This window comes from Rattus rattus, chromosome 9, assembly GCF_011064425.1.
Source record: "Rattus rattus isolate New Zealand chromosome 9, Rrattus_CSIRO_v1, whole genome shotgun sequence".
In the NCBI taxonomy this organism is placed as follows: domain Eukaryota; kingdom Metazoa; phylum Chordata; class Mammalia; order Rodentia; family Muridae; genus Rattus; species Rattus rattus.
Window position 1 is genome coordinate 36,374,268 of NC_046162.1, and position 20,308 is coordinate 36,394,575.

General features: G+C 41.8%; 1 pseudogene; it reads left to right on the forward strand.

Moving 5' to 3' along the window:
* Window positions 1-943: 943 nt before the first annotated feature.
* On the forward strand, window positions 944-1,948 carry LOC116910273 (annotated as a pseudogene).
* The last annotated feature ends 18,360 nt before the right edge of the window (window positions 1,949-20,308 follow it).

Here is a 20,308-nt window from a genome sequence, read left to right on the forward strand (position 1 = left end):
TTTTTTTTTTTTTATTTTTCCTAGTTACTGACTTGACTGGGCTTGCCTGGACTTGCCCAGTTCTTAGGCCTAGTCTCCTGAACTGCCAATTTGAATCCTGTCATGGAGTCAGTCTAGCCTTCTCACTATCACATGGTGAAGACCCAGATCTTGAACTGTAAGGATCTGTTTCTAACTGTGGTGTGGCTCAGCCCTAGCACACCCTCTTAATCCAAGAGCTAAATAAAGTCAGTCATAGGTCAAAAAGCAAAGCAAGGAACCAGCTAACAGGGAGTGAACATAAGTAAACAGAAAGGGAGGGGGGGTGTCTTTGAGTTGAAGGGTATTTAGGCTTTTACCACAGTGTCTGGCTCCTGAGTCTTCAGTTGGTAAAATCGAAGTTTGGAATTTAGTTTTTAAAACAACACAGGAACTACACAGTCTAGCTATAAAGATGAGATCCAAGTTTGGTGAAAGATTTTATTTCAAGGCAAAACATTAGAAAATAATACTGGAAGACACCTGAATTCCTGCATGTGAACACATGGGAACATACACAGGTGCACCCACACTCATATGCATTTGCCATATACATAAATACACACACTCTGTATGTATATACAAACAGACATTTAACTCACACCCCATACACCCTATGTGCACACATGTGCGCACACACACACACACCACATATATACCTCACATCACACATATGCCCTATGTACACACATACATCTACCCCATGCATACACACACCCACACTTAACCACACACACATAAAGAAAGAAAAGAATTCCACACAATTAACAGCAGTAATAGCCTGAGCTCACTCCTTTTGGGTTACAGCTGCCTGAAATGTGAAGTATCCCCCTTGCCCTTTGAAGACAGACTATCACATTCTAGAATAAATGGGAAAGATGTCAACCATACTAATATTGAAGATTCAGTTTCTCAGAGAGTGTGAATGTATGCCTATATCCCCAGCTCAGAGGTAGGAGAAATGCAGCCATTGCAAGAACAGCTGAACATGGAAAAACCTTACTTTAAAAAAATAAAGAGACCTGTGTTTATGATCTGACCCATAGCACCCAGCTTCCCAGGATCCCCAGTCTGTGGCACCTCAGGAATGGACTCCCAGGCCCTGATAAAGGGTCAGTTCTACAACCCTTGGCCAGGAATAAGGATTCCTTCCTCTGAAAATGGTTACCTCTATAGGAACCAGTGGCTAAAATGGTGTTGGTGCCCTATGGGATCGTGTATAAGGTCATAGTACAGTGACTACTTCGTGGCTCTCAAGAGTGTGAGAGTTCCGAAGAGGAGTTGGGAGGGGCTTTCCCACGAGCACAGTTTGTGAGGTGGTCTTACTGAGAAGCCTGGAGGCCTTTGAGCATCCCAGTGTTGTGGTTGTATGGCTAGTGGATGTCTATGATACTTCCTGAACTAACTCGGACATTGAGATCACCCTAGTGTTTGAGCATACTGACTAGGACCTAAGGACACACCTGGACAAAGCACCCCCAAGTTGCACCAGTTGAGCCCATGAAGGATTTGAGATGTCAGTTTCTAAGCACTTAGATTTTCTTCAAGACAGTAGCATTGTTCACAGAGACCTGAAGCAAGAGAAGCCACAATTGTGTATGCATGGATTGTTGGCTGTATCTTTGAAGAAATGTTTTGTCGACAGCCTCTCTTCTGTGTAAACTCCGGAGCAGACCAGTCAGGCAAAATCTTTAATCTCATTGAATTGCCTCTGGAAGGTGAATGGCCTCCAGGGGTAGTTCTGGCCAGGGGGACCTTTTCCCTGAGAGGGCCTTGCTGATACAGTCAATGGCTGCTGTAAATGCTGACTTTTAACCCACATAAGTGGATCTCTGCCTTCTGAGCTTTGTAGCTTTCTTATCTGTACAAGGAAGAAGGTGACCCAGAGAGAGAAGTAGAGTGGCTGCTGACCGTGCTTCTGGACACTTGAGTGGAGAGGACCTCACTGAAAAGGCCACCTCTGCCTTCCTCAGAGGCTACCGAGACTCCTTCAGCATTTTTTAGACACTAAGCCTTAAATGGCCTTCCCTGCTCCTCCTTATGAGGGTTACCCTCTTGTTTTCCCATCTCTCCACACTAAAGAGTGGGCAGATGTCATCTTCCTCGCTCCCTGACTTATACTGGGGTCCTTTTTCACACAGGGAAACAAAACAAGACAAAGACAAATAAATGCATAAAAGAAAGATGAGTTTCCCCAAAGTTTGGTGACTATGTGGGAGAGACACAGCAGGAACACTGAGCAACTCATTCCTGGCAAAGGCAAGGTCTGAGTAGGTTACTACATGGCAAACATGAGCTCTGGGAATTGGTCGAGAAATGTAATATTCATTCTCTGAACACTCACATTGTAGTTGCCAGATAGGAGGCACACAAGACACTGGTAAGACTCATCAGGGGTCTCACACAGCAGCTAGTGTCAAGAATGAGCAAGAGAGGAGGTTGCTGTGGAAAGCATATGCTGGGGGTTGGGGATTTGGCTCAGTGGTAGAGCGCTTGCCTAGGAAGCGCAAGGTCCTGGGTTCGGTCCCCAGCCCAGGAAAAAAAAAAAAAAAAAAAAGGAAAGCATATGCTGGTGGCTGCTTTACAGTGAATGGCCAGGGAACACTGCTCTGGAAGGTGCTGCCTCGAGCTGAGCGGCAAGGAAGAAAAGAAATGGCTCCGGCGAAGACCTGAAGGAATGTGCCAAGCAAAAGAACAGCTTGTTAACTGAGTGTACGACAGAGGACGAGCCTGGAATGTTTGGGTCACAAAAGGGAGGTGGGGCAGGAACACAGCAATCAAAGTGAGAAGGCCTGGGGCAGAGGTCACACATGCTGGCAGGAGATGAAAAGCACCGAGGAGCACCTGTAGTCAGTCCAATGTGTGTCTGCCTGTGTGTGTGAATTTTATCCTGCTGAGAGACTCCTGGAATGCTTTTGAGCACAGGAACTGACTGTTGGGTTTAGTCTGGTGCTGCTACATACTCAAATGTTAGATTCTGTACCCCAAGATCTGGTTGCCCGAAGAAGAATGACTTCCATGCACACTAGCTTTTGTTGTGTAAACCTTGCCTCCCAAGTTACCCCTGATTGGTTAATAAAGATGCCTAGAGCCTGGGCTGGGCAGAAGAGAGCAAGGTAGAGCAAGGAGGAGCAAGGGTTCACGGGTTGGGGGTCTCAGCTAGGAGACAAAGGAGGAGAGATCGAGGAGAGAAGAAAGCTGTCATGGGGTAGGTGGATCGTGAGCACGTGACCACGAGGGCTGGCCTGATGAATCAGGAACAGCACAAATGGGACGGATGCAAGTATTTATGGGGATTTTGACAGGGGAAGCAGACGAGACAGCTTAGAGGGTCGACATCTGCCCAGCTGTAGTATTTTAAAGCTTATCTTTATCTAAAGGTCTCTGTGTCTTTTCATGTGTGGTTTTTTTTTTTTTTTTTTTTTTTTTTTTTTTTTCCTTTTTTTGGAGCTGGGGACCGAACCCAGGACCTTGCGCTTGCTAGGCAAGCGCTCTACCACTGAGCTAAATCTCCAACCCCTCTCTGTGTCTTTTACTTGGGAGCTACATGGTCTGAAGTTGGGGTAGAAACCCCTAATAGATATTAAAGGCAACAGTGTAGAACACCCCTACACTGTTAACCATTACAACTGACAAGAAGGAAGGCAGGTTTACTGTTTAGGAAGCCATGATAGCAACACAGGCAAGAACTTCTGATTGTCCAAACCGTGTGGCACTTCTGATTATCTGAACTGTGTGTGGCATCTGTAGAAGAGAGAAATGGATGAAATGGAAGATATTTGGGGAGGAGTGAAGCTCAGTGATAGAACATGCACTTGAGATACATGAGACCCAGGGTTTGGTCCTCATCATCAAATACAAACACAGATAAGTGTAGATGTGTGTGTGTGTGTGTGTGTGTGTGTGTGTAAATTGGTGGCATGGCTAGTGCTGTTATTGTCTAGGGGTCTTGGTCTGATTAATTTTCTTATCAGTTAAAGAACTTATAGGTAGGGAAAACCTCAAGCACAACAGGTAAACAGGAGAAGACTGAATGAACAGGTAAGAAAGGCTTTCATTAGGAGTAAGGAAGCACACACATACAATAGACATGCAGGGACAATGACCTTCTGCAGACCAGGAGGGGCACTGGGGAAGTCTCTTCTTGAGGAACTGCTCTTCCTCACTTTGGCTAGCATCTCAGCTTTCTTGGGTCCCCAACAACGATACCCAATGCCAGCAGAAACTAGTCATAGAAGATTATGTCATCTCTTATCATTTATCAACAAAATGGTGGAATGTTAAGTCTCAAACCCTGGAACAAATGATTGAGGTATCTATTTAACAAATTGCCAAGGGCCATGCAGAAGAAAGGACATGTGGCTTTAGCACTCATGGAATGTGACTCACTGGTTACCACAGCCACATGGGTGAGCCTTGGTGTGGCACAGCACCAAGGACCACATGTCCTGAGTACTTCATGCTGTTAAAGTGTTCTGCTCTGCTTGCTGCCCTCACATCCTTCTTAATCTAAGAGTCGTATGAAAACCTTAAGAGAGCTTCCGGTCCTTCACTGGGCTGTAATATCTCTGGCACTCACAATAATAATGCTTGATCTCTTCCAGGCATTGCTGTTGGAGCAGATTAATGATTTAATCACCACCCTAGGAAAGAACTTACAGATGTAGATTGTCAGCAATGACCACCACCCTTAGAAACCATTAGGAAAAATAAAATTGCTACTGAAGCTAGGCTGAGATGTATTTATTACTGGCTCTTATATAGAAAATCTTAGGGAAAAATCTGAAGTTCAGAATGGCACCCTCTAAGTTAAGCTAGGAACCTTTTATGATCAGGGAACAAGAACAATGGCAGTGCTGGCTGTTGTGACTCTCACTGCGGCTGGACTGGTGATGATTGATTTCTTATGCCCAATTTTGTCCTCAGCTTCCTGATATGAGTTATTAAGAATTGCTGATGAGGGCTGGAGAGATGGCTCAGCGGTTAAGAGCACTGACTGCTCTTCCAGAGGTCCTGAGTTCAAATCCCAGCAACCACATGGTGGCTCACAACCATCTGTAATGGGATTCGATGCCCTCTTTTGGTGTATCTGAAGACAGTGACGGTGTACTTATATATAATAAATAAATAAATCTTAAAAAAAAAGAATTGCTGATGAATAGGTATGCATTCTGTGGATTTAAGGTAGATACGACTGATTTTCTTTTAAAGAAAAAAATTTTTTTAATGTCTGTGAATACACTGTCTCTCTCTTCAGACACCAGAAGAGGACATCGGATCCCAATACAGATGGTTGTGAGCCACCATGTGGTTGATGGGAATTGAACTCAGGACCTCTGGAAGAATAGACAATGCTCTTAACCGCTGAGCCATCTCTCCAGCCCAGATGTGACTGGTTTTTAAATAGAAATTTAAGTCTGTGATTCTCTTAAGAGTCTTAGAAGGTTACTTTTAAAGATAAATAATGAGATAATTACTCCCTTCTGTGTAACTGCAGATCACTGCCTACCAGTGAGAAAAACTGGCTGAGAAAACTACCTTGCTTGCTTACACGTTGCTAATCTATGACAAGTTGCTTAGTTACGAATGTATGTGGGTTCTTGGGAATAATTTCTGTTCTTTACCTGTACTATGTAATGCTATTTCTTGTGAAGACATTGGAGAACATATTATTTTTTCATAGTCATTCAATTAAAATTACATTGTAATTTTATACTGCATGAAAGATTTTGCTGGGACATATAAGCTATGGAAGAAAGAATAAAGTATGGGCGTTGGAAAATTGCTCCTTCCATCCATCATCTATGCTTATGTATGTTTATATGTAAGGTTTATGTGAACGGGAGATTGGTTCACTATTCCTTCCACCGTCAACTATGCATTTGCCTGTGAAGCTTGTCTGGGTGTGTGTTGGAGCTTGCTCCATCCACCAATTGTGTGTATATATGTACGTATGTGTATGTGTAAAATGCTTGGGGCCTGCTTGCTGGGGCTTTGCTCTAACCATTTTATGTATGACTGTGTATGTGTCTGTCTGTAGGTCTGTATGCATGTATGGATGTATGAATGTATCTATGAATGTATGCAAGTATGTATGAAGTTATTGGACTCTGCTTTGTTTTCTATTCATTCAGTGTGTGTGTGTGTGTGTGTGTGTGTGTGTGTGTGTGTGTGTGTGTGTGTTATTTTCTTTCTCTTCTCAAACTGCTGGTTACCATAGACAGCAGCCCCTATAGACATCTGGATCCACCCCCATCAGCCACTCTCAGCACTGACCCTCATCAGCTGCCTGCCTCAGTTTGTCAAAGCTGGTCTTTCACACCATATCAAAGCGGACCTGGCTGCTAGGTTCTCCCATCATCCCTCAGTCCTTACCTGTTACAGGGTAGGGCTGGCATATGCTATCTTCTATCCTAAAGTCTCTAGCCTAGAGGCTGGGCTGCCCTTCCCCCGGAGAATCTTCCCTATATAATCCAGCCATTTTTGTTATCTGCCCTTTTATACTTTTTGCCCTCTTGGTTGTTGGATCTGGTTTCCCCCTCTTCCCTATCTCCTCTCCCTTCTCCTCTCTCTGCTCCCCTCTCTCCTCTCCTCATGTGGCTCAGAGTTATGTCCACTCTGGGCTCTCCTAGATGTCCCTGCCTCTGGCTATGCTTTTCCTCACATCTACAATAAACCTTTTCCTCCACATAGGAAAGTTTTATTTTTTATTTGTTTTTTTTTTTTTCATTCAGGACCAGGATTTGTGAGGGGATTCTTTGCAAATATAGGTTTGATCAGTTTGAACAAAGAAAGAAAGGCAGCCATCTGGGAAGTTTTCCATCCTTATTACTTGGCCATTCTCCTCTCCCTATGTCTGCCTATCATGGAGTCTGTGTAACCTCTAGTCCCTCAGCCTTACTGGACATGGGCATGAGAGCTGGATTTCCGGTCTAAGCAACAGGTGTTGTTTGATACCAGTTTCCAGAAAGGGGAACTAATGTGATAGAGGTTTGGGAAATTGATTTAAAATTTCATTTATTATAATTTCTGTTTGGATTTTGGAAAATTGTGACAATGCACTTGGTGAAGCAGCACCATAGCCACTACAAACCGTGCAGCTTAGAGACATTATGTGTATTCAGAGTATGCGTGGTGCTATGCCACTGAACTCTGTGGACCAGAAAAATGCATGCGTTAAACCCATTTCCCACTCTCTACCATAAAAGAAAGTTGCCCTTTTGTGACCGATTTGTTACCACTATGTCCTCAGTGTTCATCTGAGATGAGGCATGTGTTAGAACTCCCTGTCGTTGAAAGATGGATGACCTTCCATGAGTTATGTATCTACCTTTTATTTATGCTTTTGCCTACTGACAGACATTAGTAATTGTGTAAATCTGTGAACACACATATAATAAATATCCATCTGAATACTTGCTCTGAGATCTTTCTTTCTCTTTCCATTTTTTTCTGTATGTGTACGTGTATGTGTATTTTTCTTTGTGTAGGCACTTGTGCAAAGTTAAAGTCAGGCTCATCCTCCATTGCTTTGTGATATTGCTCAACCTTATTCACCGAGAAAGGGTCTTTCGAGCACAGAGCTCTTGATGGCCAGCTTGTTCTGGGGAGCCCCTGTGTGGTGGTTTGTATGAGAATGGCCACCATAAACTTATATCTTTGAATTTTTGGTCCCCAGTTAGTGGAACTGTTTCAGAAGGATTAGGAGGTGTGTCCTTGTTGAAGGAGGAGTGTAACTGCAGTGGACTTTCAGGTTTCAAAAGCCCACACTAGGCTGTCTCTTTCTGTTTCTTTGCCTGCTACCTGCAGGTCAGGGTGTTAAGCTTTTGGCTACTGCTCCTGTGGTGTGCCTTTCTGCTTTGTGCCATACTGATCATGGACTAAGCCTCTAAAATTGCAAACAAGCCCCTAATTAACTCCTTCAATTTATAACAGCAGTTCTTAACCTGTGGGTCTCTATTCCTTTGGCAAACCGCCATCTCCAAAACTATTTACATTACAATTCACAATAGCATAAACCCCCTTTATCTATAAAAAAGCAGCAATAAAAATAATTTCATGGTTGGGATTACCAGCTGTATTAAAGGGTCACATCAATAGGAAGGTTGAGAACCACTGATTTATAAGTTGGCATGGGCATGGTTTCTCTTCACAGCAATAGAATAGTAACTAAGACATCCTGTATCTGCTTTCTGAGTCTGTAATTACAGGGTAATACATCACCCATTTGGCATTTACTCTGTTTCTGGAAATGCAAAGTCTGATCTTACTGCTTGAACAGCAAGCACTTTGACCACTGAGCAATCTTTCCAGCCCTGGGCTCTTTATTCTTTTGAGCATTTGTCTAGATATGGAATTGGTGGGTCATGTGATAATGACATGTTTAACCACTTGTTTGTTTGTTTAGTGTGGTTCTGAGTATCAAACCCAAGGCCTTGTGGATACAAGGCAGGTGCTCTACCACTAACCTACATTCCTAATCCTACCTTTAACTTTATGAAGAAATTCTCTCTCTCTCTCTCTCTCTCTCTCTCTCTCTCTCTCTCTCTCTCTCTCTCTCTCTCTTTTCCCCCACCGCGTGTGTGTGAGAGATAGACAGATAGATGGTAGATAGATAGATAGAGAATTTGACATTCTCATGAGCAACTTCAGAAGTTCCCATTCCTCACACTCACATCAATAAGGTTCTTTTCTGGTGTGTGTGTGTGTGTGTTTGTGTGTGTGTGTGTGTGTGTGTGTGTTGAAGATTTTACTTTTTAATGATGTGTATATTTGTGTCTGTGTGTGGATGTATGCTCATGGGTTCAAGTGTCCTAGGAGGCTAGGGGTACCAGATTTCCTAGAGCTAGAGTTATAGGCAGTTGTGAGCCAACTGGTGTGGGTGCTGGGAACTGAAACTTGGGTCCTCTGTAGGAGCAGTGACGACACTTGCGCTGCCATGGTACCGAGAACTGGGCATAGACCTAGGGGATTTTAAGAAAAGACAGAGACTTGGGTCATTCATGCTAAGAGAATGCCAAAGCTTTACTGAGGTTCACAGTATATATACCCCAACCACTGGGTGGAAAAACCCCTAGAAGCACAATGGAGAAACAAGTTTACATTCTCAGCAGGAAAACAGAACCTGACTTCAAAGGTGTTAATGCCCAGGTGTTACTGTCATCAGCCAAACAGCAAGGTCAGAAAGTACCTTTCTAAAGGAGTAAGGCTCTCACATGCATCAGCAAGGCTCAGCAGGGGGTAAACACTGAAGGGACCCAGGAGGGTCTGACACATCCCCCTTTTTTATTTTTTAAAGTAGTGCCTGTCTTTAGTCACTTTGGGAAAACAAACTCCTTGCCCGTTTTTGGGTCTCTCTGCAAGTCTCTGAGCCCCTGTCTTAGGTGGGCATTGGTCCCAAAGAGTTGCTCCTCTTTGGCTAACTATTTTTTGTAAAGGTTGAGCCAGATTTGGGCAGAGGGATTGTCTCTTGCAAAGGAGAGCAACACCTGATTAGTTGCTGCCTGGGACTGGGAATGCTGTCTGCACATGTGAAAAGAAGCAAAAGGCCAACTGCTGCGGTGAAGATAGTCATAACACCGAGGGCCACTGTAAGGTTTCACACAAACATGTGAAAATAGAAGAACAGGAGGCCATATGGGATCAAGCTGTTCCTGTAAAAGCAGTCTGTTGATTTAAATTTAGAATTCCCAATTGTCAGCAACTGCTCTTGAAAGTTTATCCACTGTGCTTGCCTTAACAACAGATTGGGAGAGGACAATCTCAGATACTGTAGCCACAGTGGCCGCAGCGGCAACAGCTGCTAAAATAGCAGCTATGATGCCAAAGTCTCTCTTATGATGGTTCAGGATCAACTGACCCTCTCCGAATGACCAGCAGGCAATGGAACCATGCCTGAGATCTGCACAACCGGGGCAGAGTTCTCCAGTCCCCAGCAGCTTCATGTAGATGGCATTTCTCTTTTGAATAGTCAAGACTATCTCCACATTAGTACCATTTGGGTAACACAAAGATCATCAATCCATTGTTCTAATCATATAAATCTTCTTCAAAACATTCACATTTTTGTTAAATTATTAACAAAAGTAACTGTCTTAATTTTTTGGGTCAAAGCAATAGTGCTATTAATTAAATAGCTATACCACTATACCAGCAATAATCAAACCCACTATCTTATTGCTTCTGTTTAAAGCTTGACTCACTTCTTCCAATGTTTGTAAATCTTTTTCAGAATATCAAGGTCCTATAATACTCACAATGAATAAAACAAAAGCTGTGTTCTGCCAGATTTCAATATAGTAACAAAATTAGAAAATGTACAATCAATATAGCTTACATTAAATACTGTAGAGGAAATAAAAGTAATTTTAACATGAACAGTTAATAAAAGATTAGGAGTTTTAACACATGTACTAACATTTGTTCAAAATCTAGATCTTGTATCAGTTTTATCTACTGTAAATGTAACTTTATACAAGACAATTGTGAATTTTTAAATGTCTCTGAAAATGTCCAGAACCAATCTTCCAAATGAAAATTGTTATTTCCAATATCAAATTTACCAGTGTATGATTGACTTAGAATAACTTGTCACATTAAAGGAAAGATAAGAGTCATAATTTCTCTTTGATTTTCTGAAGGCATTTTTCCACGGTCTCCATGTTTTCTGTCCCACAAGGTCTAAAAGCTTAAAGCAAGGCAGCTTGTCCAATCTGGGATATAGGCAAGTAGAGATGGGTCAGGAACATATGTCCAAAACAGCTTTCCAGTCACTGTTGTCAGCACACTCAGCAAGCTCACAGGTCAACATCATTCTTTATCCCAGCATCAGCATGTCTTACTAGCCACTCTGGCAGCTAGCACACTCCTGCAGCATCCTGCAGAAAAAACACAAACATACCCTCTTCCCCATATTAAGTACCTGAACAGGATCATGCCATATGTCAGTAAGTGGATCCTTCCATTTCACCTAGGCATAAGCATGTCTAGTTGTAGGGTGCCATAAACACTCAGAGAGTTCATTGGCATCCAAATTTTAAAATTTAAAATAAAAGGAGCATTATTTAAATAATTGTGTGGTATACAAGGATATAACTTCCCCTTTTTTATTTATGAGGATATTGTTTTAAAGTTTTATAATACCCGTTTTATAATATCTTGTCTTTGAGAATTATAAGGAATCTCAATAATATGGGTAATATCTATTTGTCAAATATCATTAGGCTATAACCCTCTTGGGTTAACTCCCGAATTAGGAGAGGAAATAAATGGGGCTCACTGGGGACATTGACTCACTATTTGGGCTGCTTATTCTTTAGTTACTCCATTGTGAAACCTCAAATAATTAGCATTAAGGTGAAATTTTTTATGTAAAGCTTTATCATAGGCAGTATTAATTATTAACATATAATAACATTGAGATTGAGTGTAAGAATCAGCCAACTCATTGCCTTGTGCTAAGCGGCCGGGTAACATGGAATGTCCTCTTATATGGCCTCTAAAAATAGGTTCCCAACACTGCCATAGCAAAGCCTGTACTTGCAATAAGCAGGCACAAATAGATGAAACAGAAGCAACAAAGTCAGTGGTCTCAAAGGGCGAAACAATCTGAGACACATACACACTATCAGTGTACATGCTACAAGGTTCATAGGAAACATTACCAAAGTTAGTTGTAAAGTTTTCAATTCTGCTAGCTGCTTAGAACAATTAGGAATTTTTATAACCTCTACCGTCCCTCCAGACACTACCACAGCACATCTATTGGAGGAACCATCAGTAAAACTAAACGAGCTTTTTGCAAAGGGGAACTAACAATAATTTGTGGAGAAATTACCGGATGCATTTTAATATACTGACAAATCTTACTATCAGGATAATGGTTATCAAACTGACTAACAACAGTGTACATTAAAATAGCCCAATCTGTAAATCCCTGGGCTAAATATTGTAGCTGCTCCTTGGTACAGGGAGTAATAATAAGATCTGGTTCCTTGCTAAAGGTCTGCAAACTAATTTTTTGAGCCTTGAGCGGTAATTGAGCAATGGCCTGAGGATAAACCATCACTATTTTTGCAGGTGAAGCTTGCAAATAAACTCACATTAAAGGGCCATTCTGCCAAAAAAGCCCAGTAGGGGAATGAGCAGATGCAAAAATCAAAAATGAAAGAAGCCTAGACTAATTAATATAATTAAGGTGAGCCTCTTCCAAAGCCCGTTTTTTACGCATTTAAGCATTTACGCATTTCTGGAGTTAATTGTCTAGGTGAATTTGGAGAGGGATCACTTTTTTAAACATAAAATAATAGCTTCAACTGTCTTGTGGTTAATTTTAATGTTGGCCGAAGCCAATTTATATCCCCTAATAATTTTTGAAAGTCATTTAAGGTCTTTAGTGTATCTTACCTAATTTTAAGTTTTTTTTTGTGGGCAAATTCCTTTTTGTAATAATTCATGTCCTAAATATTGATTCAGGAAATTCTTTTGAACCTTTCCAGGGGCAATCATTGACCCTACAGTGCCCAAATCTTGTACGTCAGCATATGCTGTCAACAATTCTTTTTTCATCTTGAGCTGCTAACAAAATATCATCTATACAATGGACAATATATATCTGTGGATACTTCTGCCTCAAAGGCTTTAGGGCAGAGGCTACATACACCTGACACATAGTAGGACTGTTGGCCATCCCCTGAGGTAACACACACAACCCAATGATAGTGATGAGAAGGCTCCTGAAAATTCATGGAAGGAATACCAAGAGCAAACCTCTCACAATCTTTAGGATCTAGTGGAATCGTAAAGAAACAATAGAGACTGAAAAGGTGTCAATAGTCACATATACATATCTTAATTTTCCAAAACCAGAAATATGAGTAACGTCTATTTGCCATAACTTATAAGGTGTAAGTCCTCGAGGATTAACACCATTATATGATACAGGAAGAAATTGAGGGCACTGAGGACTTGTATTTACAATTTAACTTGTATATTCTCTAAAAGTACCAAATTATTGTCTCCAGCTATTACTGTTTTGATGATGTAAAGAATGAGACTGCTTGGCTAATTGTTCCTGTGTAAGGCCTATAATCTGCCTCGTATACAAATCTGCTGTGGCATTGTCCTCGCTAAGGGGTCCAGGCAATCTAGTCTGAGTTCTTAAATGGCCTATAAGGGAACAGTACATTCTCTTAAATCAGTTGTACTAGCATAAATAATTGCAAAATTTGAGGGTTAGCAGTATCTAAAAAAGGAACAATTTCAATCAATTTTTAACCATAAGCTATACCTTGGCTATCAGTATACAAATTGAAAGCTTGATTTTAACATTTTAAAAACAGTGGCTACAGCAAGTAACTCAATAATCTGTGCTGAAGCAGGGGGAAACTCAAGAGAATAAACATGTGATCCAATTACATATGCTGCCTTCTCATTAGATGAGCCATCTATAAATACAGTAAGCACATTTTCTATGGGCTATATGTGTAAATTTACAGGAAATATAAAAGCATGCATAGAGGAAAATTATCAATTTTACCTGAAAAGTTTGCACATGTAATAGGCTAAATATCAGTATTCTGTAATAACCAATTTAATTGCTGTTTGGAATAAGGTATGTATGAATATTTCATCAAGTTCTTAAGACATTTTTTTCTAAAATATTATTATGATTCTATACTACAATTCTGTATTAACACAATAACAGCTTCACAATAGAGTGTTTAAACTTTACTTGGAGATGAAGCAAAATAAATTAATGGTCCCTTTTGCCAAAGGACTGTTGTGGGTGCAAACCAACCATTGATAATGTATCTGTTGTTGACTAATAGCTTCTTCTACCTGTGAAGCTCTTCAGTCACTCAGCAGTTAATTGTCTAGGGAAATTAGGATTTGTATCCCCCTTGAGAATATTAAATAAAGGCTTAAGCTCTCCCGTGGCGAGCTTGAGGTGAGGTCTTAAGCCAGTTAACATATCTTTAGAAGCTTTTAAAAATAATTTAAAGTAAATTATCTTTTCTTACTTGAATTTTCTGTGCCAGAATTTGTTTAGGATATAACTGATGTCCCAAATATTGAAAAGGATATTGCCTTTGAATCTTTTCTGGAGCAACAACTACTCCAAAAATTTAAAGCTCTTTGTATAAGAGCAAAGGCTTGTAGTAAAACTTACTTCAGCTAATAAAATACCATCCATATAAAGAATAATATACACTGGAAGATTCAAAGTCCTAACTTCTTGTACTGAAGCAGTGACAAAATTTTTACACAATGTAAGTGATTCCTTGAAGCAAAACTTTCCAATGGCTCTACAAAATTATAAGCAAGCAAGCTCAGTAAATGTAAACTTTTTTTTTTACAATCACCAGGATGCAAAGAAACAGCATAAAAGCAATCTTCCAAATCCATAATAATTCTGTATGTATTTCTTGAAATAGCAGTTGGACTAAGCAAACAGGCTGTCATGCTCTCACAAGTTCCATAGCCTCATCAACCCTTTGTAAATTCTGTAACTATCTCCACCTGTTTGATTTTTTTCTTAATTATAAATATGTGTGAGTTAGACTCTTGAGCCTGTGATCTAACTGTAAACTGCAGCCAATGGAACACTGGCAATTTAACCACAACCTTCAAGTTTTCCTGGCAATACCAGAGCACCAGAGCACAACTCTGGAAAGCAAAACTCAAGTCTAACAAACAATCCACCCTCTCCAAAATCAATACCAAGTGCATCACTCCCATGATACAAAGTTTGGCTGCCAATTCCTGCACAGGAATGCAGGACAGTGCAGCCTCAAATACCTCTAGGAAATACTTCCCTAAATCTTATCTTTTATAAGTACGGTTTCTAGAATAAGAATTACATAAAATACTACCCAAGTTAGACTTATCTTTAGAGACCTATTTCCCTGGGTTGGCTTATGCCATGTGTTGTCTAGAATGACTTCATCCAAATTACTAGTTTTTAAGCTGACTTTCTGTTACCAATGGTACAAATTTTTTAACCATACCCAATAACTTAAAAGCCAATAATCTATAACCAAGATATGTAGAGCATATTTATACATTTAAAACCAACAGAAACAAAAAATAAAGTGGCTACACGTATCACTAATATTTAGACCAAACACAATTGTCACTTGTTGAATCTAATAAACACAATCACAGAGATTTTTCTAAAAGAAACAACCATCAGATCCCTTACTATAGCAGAGAAGCTGTTGGCCCCTTTAAGATCGTCTTGTACAGACACTCAGCCCCTGGGGGGCGGGGCTTCTCCAGTTGACCTAGACTCCTAGCTACAGGTACAGGGCTCTAAAGGCCAATTGAGACTGCTATTTATTTATTTATTTATTTATTTATTTATTTATTTATTTTGGAAACAAGTTAAAGTTAAATCAAGGGGTGAACAACCAGCATTTAAAGTTTTTTCTTTTGAACATGGAACACAGAACAACATTCAAGCAATGAAACAAAAAACCCACAGATGTAAACTGACAGACACGGACAGCTTGGTGCATCAAGGACAGACAAATAGACATAGAGGGAGAGAACTAGATAGTGTCTCACACCAAAGGGATCCAGATATCCTACCTAAGGGGTCCAGAACCAGAAATAATCATTTCTCCAATAGGAGCCAGCAAGGAGGCAGGACGTCTCCTGATCTCCTTCTGTCCCTAGGAGAGTTCTGACAAAGCTTATGTTCATTTTCCTTCTCTTTTGCCAAAGCATCCCTGGAGAGTTGGGAGGACTGTTTTTCTCAAACCCATTCTCTGTCATGTCTAGGGTATAAACTGTCTCTAGTCAGGGTCCGAAGAATAAAATCATCTATGAGAATGGACTTTGATTCTCTAGATTTTAGCATAACTCTAAAAGAACACATACACAAAATCTTTACTATTACCTTGTCCCTTTTTACAGGGTTTATTCACCACTGGCCTAAATCTTTTTACTTTCTTTTGCACATGCTTTCAATTCCTGTGGTGTCCTTCACTGGTGCTCTAATATAGCTGCCCGTTCACCCAATACATTCCTTCCACTTCATGAGCCGGCTTCCTGGAACAATTCCATCAGGGGCTCCTCTCTTTCCTGATCTCAGTTGGACCTCCACTTGAGGTCCACTGGGGGATTTTAAGAAAAAACAGAGACTGGGGTCATTCGTGCTAAGAGAATGCAAAAACTTTACTGAGGTTCACAGTATATATACCCCAACCACTGGGTGGAAACCCCGTCCCTGGAAGCACAATGGAGAAACAAGTTTACGTTCTCAGAAGGAAAACAGAAACTGACTTCAAAGATGTTACCGCCATCAGCCCAGGAGGGTCCAACAGAGCAGCACATGCTTATAACCCTTGATCCATCCTCTCAGGCCCTGATTCTCTAGATGTTTGTTGTTTGCTCCAGGGTGGCATGGATGTAGCCCAGGCTGGCCTGGATGTAGCCCTGGTTGGCTTGGAGCTCTTTGTCCAATGGATAGCTCTCAAACAGAGATCTGCCTGCCTCTGCTGTGAGGAGTGGGATGGAAGGTGAGCATTTTGCAGAGAAGCAGAAGAGAAGCTAAGTATCTTTTCTGTTGCTGTAGTTAGTATGTTAGTACACTGTAGGTCCAAATTAGAACTCTGCTCTGTATTAAATCAGTTTTATATGTTGACTTCACTGGTACAGATGTCCAGATAGTGGTTGGAACATTGTGTCTTGGCGTTTCTGTGAGGGTTTGTTCTAAAAGTAACTAGAAACTAGAAAGCATTTGAGTCAATATGCTGAGTAAAGAAGACCCACCCTTGCCTGTGTGAACAGACACCACCCTGAAAGCCTGGTAGGACAAAACTCAGGGGAAAGGAACATTCTCTCCTCTTCTTCCTCCCCCTTCCCTCTTCCTTTTCTTTCTCTTCCTCCTCTTCCTCCTCTTCCTCCTCCTCCTCCTCCTTCTCCTCCTCCTCTTCCTCCTCTTCCTCTATTTCTTCTTTGACTGGGTCTTTGTGTAGCCTAGCCTAATCTGGAACCCACTATGAAGCAGAGGATGAATTATAGCCTTTAGGTCACTTTTTAAAAAAAAATCTTCAGTGGAGGGACAGCACATGTCTCTTGATAGGACTGTCAGACACTGCTGAACACTATGAAACAGGTTCATAACTCCAACAAGACAAAGAAGGCCAATGAAGGATTGCAGAGAAAGTAGGGTTACCACTATGCAGTCATGAGGATGTAAGATCTACCCTTAGAATCCACCTTTTTTAATTTCAGTGACAAAAAGGTAGGTACAGAAGGATGTCCAGGGCTTGCCAGCCAGCCAGTCTCGTTCAAGTCGGTCAACTTCAAGTAGACCTAGCTGAGCGGCTACTGAGTGCTGGTAGCTGCTAGTGGAGACAGTCATTCTTTTTAGAGGTGTGGTCCCTTGTAAGTTGACTCTGTTCCAGTGGCTGGCATTGTGGGCAGTACTGATTGGACTCAGTGGGATATAGAATATAATATAAATATAAAAGATGAGAGAGGACATGAAGTATTTGGGTGGGGCATGGTGAGGGAACCAGACTTGGAGGAGATGCCTACGGGTTAATTTGGCAAAAATATATTGTATGCATTACATATTTCTCAACCAATAAATAAAAATATAAGTTGCAAGCATAGTACAAAGGTTCTCATGCCCACAGAGCTCCAGAGAAACCAGGAATGGTAAGCACACAAGATTGTATTTTCAATGGAAGAGATGTGACAACTTTTTTCTTCCTTCCAGAAAGCTGGGAATTGGAGGTGATCTGTGTTATCAGTTGGGCCAGGCCATATCAAGCTCCTACAACCAGGACTGGAGGTGGCTAGTAATCTAAATGACCCTTATAGCCAGAGGCTTCCCCAAGATCTCATAAGCAGGACCAGAGGTGGCTAATAGCCCAAATGACCTCTGTGTTCCTTAGACCAGTAAGCTATACAGGTAGCCTATCTTTAGAACCCAACTTCTTGGAAGAAATGACATATACTCTGAGTGGAGTTTCAGTGGATTTATGCTTCCTGTATTGTTCTGTATTATATCAGGAACCTCCCCCCTCTAAATTATACTGGGCTCAAATTTGTTAGAAGTATGCTGTCCGATTTTGGACTCACTTCCCAATGTCTTCATCTAGGTTGATGAAGTTAATCTGCACCAAGTTTTCGTTCTCATCTCCATGGTTCGTGTCTCTCTGCCTGGCACCTGCAAATACCCCATCAAATATGATATTAAAGAAATAAGGTGGGCTGGGCAGGTTGATGCACACCGCTTTAATCCCAGCACTTGGGAGGCAGAGGCAGACAGATCTCTGTGAGTCTGAGGCCAGCTTGGTCTACCAAGTTCCAGGACAGCAAGGGCTATTGCACAGAGAATCCCTGTCTTGAAAAAAAAAAATCAAAATAAATAAATAAGTAAGTAAGTAAGTAAATAAATAAATAAAAGGTCAAGAACAACTGAGAACGCATTCAGTGTTGATCTCTGGCCTCCACAGACAGGGCACACACACACACACACACACACACACACACACACGCACACACACACAAATGAACACAGCATACTTGACCCAACAGAAGTCACGTGTTACTCCCTTTCCTGTTCACTCTACATCCTGTGGTCCTTTGTGTATAAATCTTAGTTGCTCCCATGTGTTATCATCCTGCTTATCTGAACTTCAAAGTCCCAAGTCCGGCCATTTGTGTACGTCACTCCTACCCTAGGTCAGTAGAGAAAGTCCCACAATTTTGTAACGTGGCATCCGCACAGACTGACATTTCCAGTCACGCCTGAGCTGCTCTCTCTCTCCCAGTTGGTTTCCCATACCCCGTCAGCCACCTACCTTTTCATCCATACCTTAACTCAGCAGCCTGGGTTGGAAGTGAATGTCAGGTCAGCTGATTTATCTTGGGCTTATTTTAGAAGCCAACCGAGGAGGTTTGGGGGAACAATAAACTTGTACGAAGGAAAACAAAGTTCAGAGCGGGGGTGGGGGGGAGCCAATGGGGCTGATAGAGTCTGGGTGTGGCCCTGGTTCTAAGAAGTTCGAGGCCATGGTGAGGGGTCATTCATCTTCCTGAGCAGCACAGTCCAGGATTCTTCAGCGTTCACAGAATGTGAACCTTAACTGGACTGACTGACTGTTGTCTGAAAGAGGCATTTATAGTCAAACCAGAGATGGTTGAGATGGTGCCAGAGGCCTTGTCCAGCTCTCAAGCTCATGACAGGTGGAAAACAAACAGTTTCCTGGAAGGGTTCAGAGGGAAGAGGGCATCAAAGGGGAACAGGGCTTGGAAAGGCGAGGACAGTGTAAGAATTGTCTACTCAGCACATTATGTGCTGAAGCCACCCACAGTGAAGGGGCTCTAGCCAGTCCAAGCACGGTGAGCTTGGCTCTGGAAGGCCTTGCTTCCCCTTCTCTCCCATTCCCTCTGCTACACTAAAAACCATTAGATTACATTCTTATAGCTAGCCACTAGCGTCTATTCCCTTATTGGGTCACTTCCTCCCCCTGAGGCCAACTACAAAGGTCCAGCTATCAAAGTACTGAAGCCCAGCAATCACAAGCCCCCTTTGGTTCACCTAATTAACACGCCCAATTAAAATTAAACACTTCATCCTAACATGGGGTTTCCCCTGTTATTTTTATAAACCGCCATTTACCCGTGGGCTACATCTGTCTCCTCTCTATCCAGAGGCAGTCTTTTGTCCTCCAGGGAAAATATCCACCCCCCCTTCCCCTTCCTCCCTTATCAACCCTGTCTTTTGTCTTTGTCCCTTGTCCTTGCCCTCTGTTTCTCTTGGATAAATAAATCTCCTTTGCGCTAAGAACTTGGTCTTGGGATGTCTTGAGCCAACTTCAAGCAAGGTCTCTACACTCAACATGATACCTACAGTCACCTTCTGAGACACTGTGAGTCCTTAGTCAGACTTCTCGGTCTCAGGCTCTCTCCTGGGAAATGAGTTTACATCTGAGTGGGCACTGATGGCCATGCACGCCGCACCCCAACCCCTTCCATCTCTGAATCAGAGAGCCTAGCGACAAGCGTGTGAGTGAAACTCCCCCAATCCTCAGAAAGCTATAAAAAAGACACCCCATTTTTGCTTTTTGTCAGAGACCCTCCCATGCTGTCTGTGATGCCTGGACCTGAGCTCTCCTCTGAGCCACTCCCCCACCCCATTTCCCTCACTGTCTGCCCACAGCATCCATAACTTTTCTAATAAACTCTTTACTCTGTAATCCATTCAGTGTCCCTCATGAACTCTTACTCAAAAACCCAACAATGAGGAGGTGTGGAGAGCAGTGAGGGG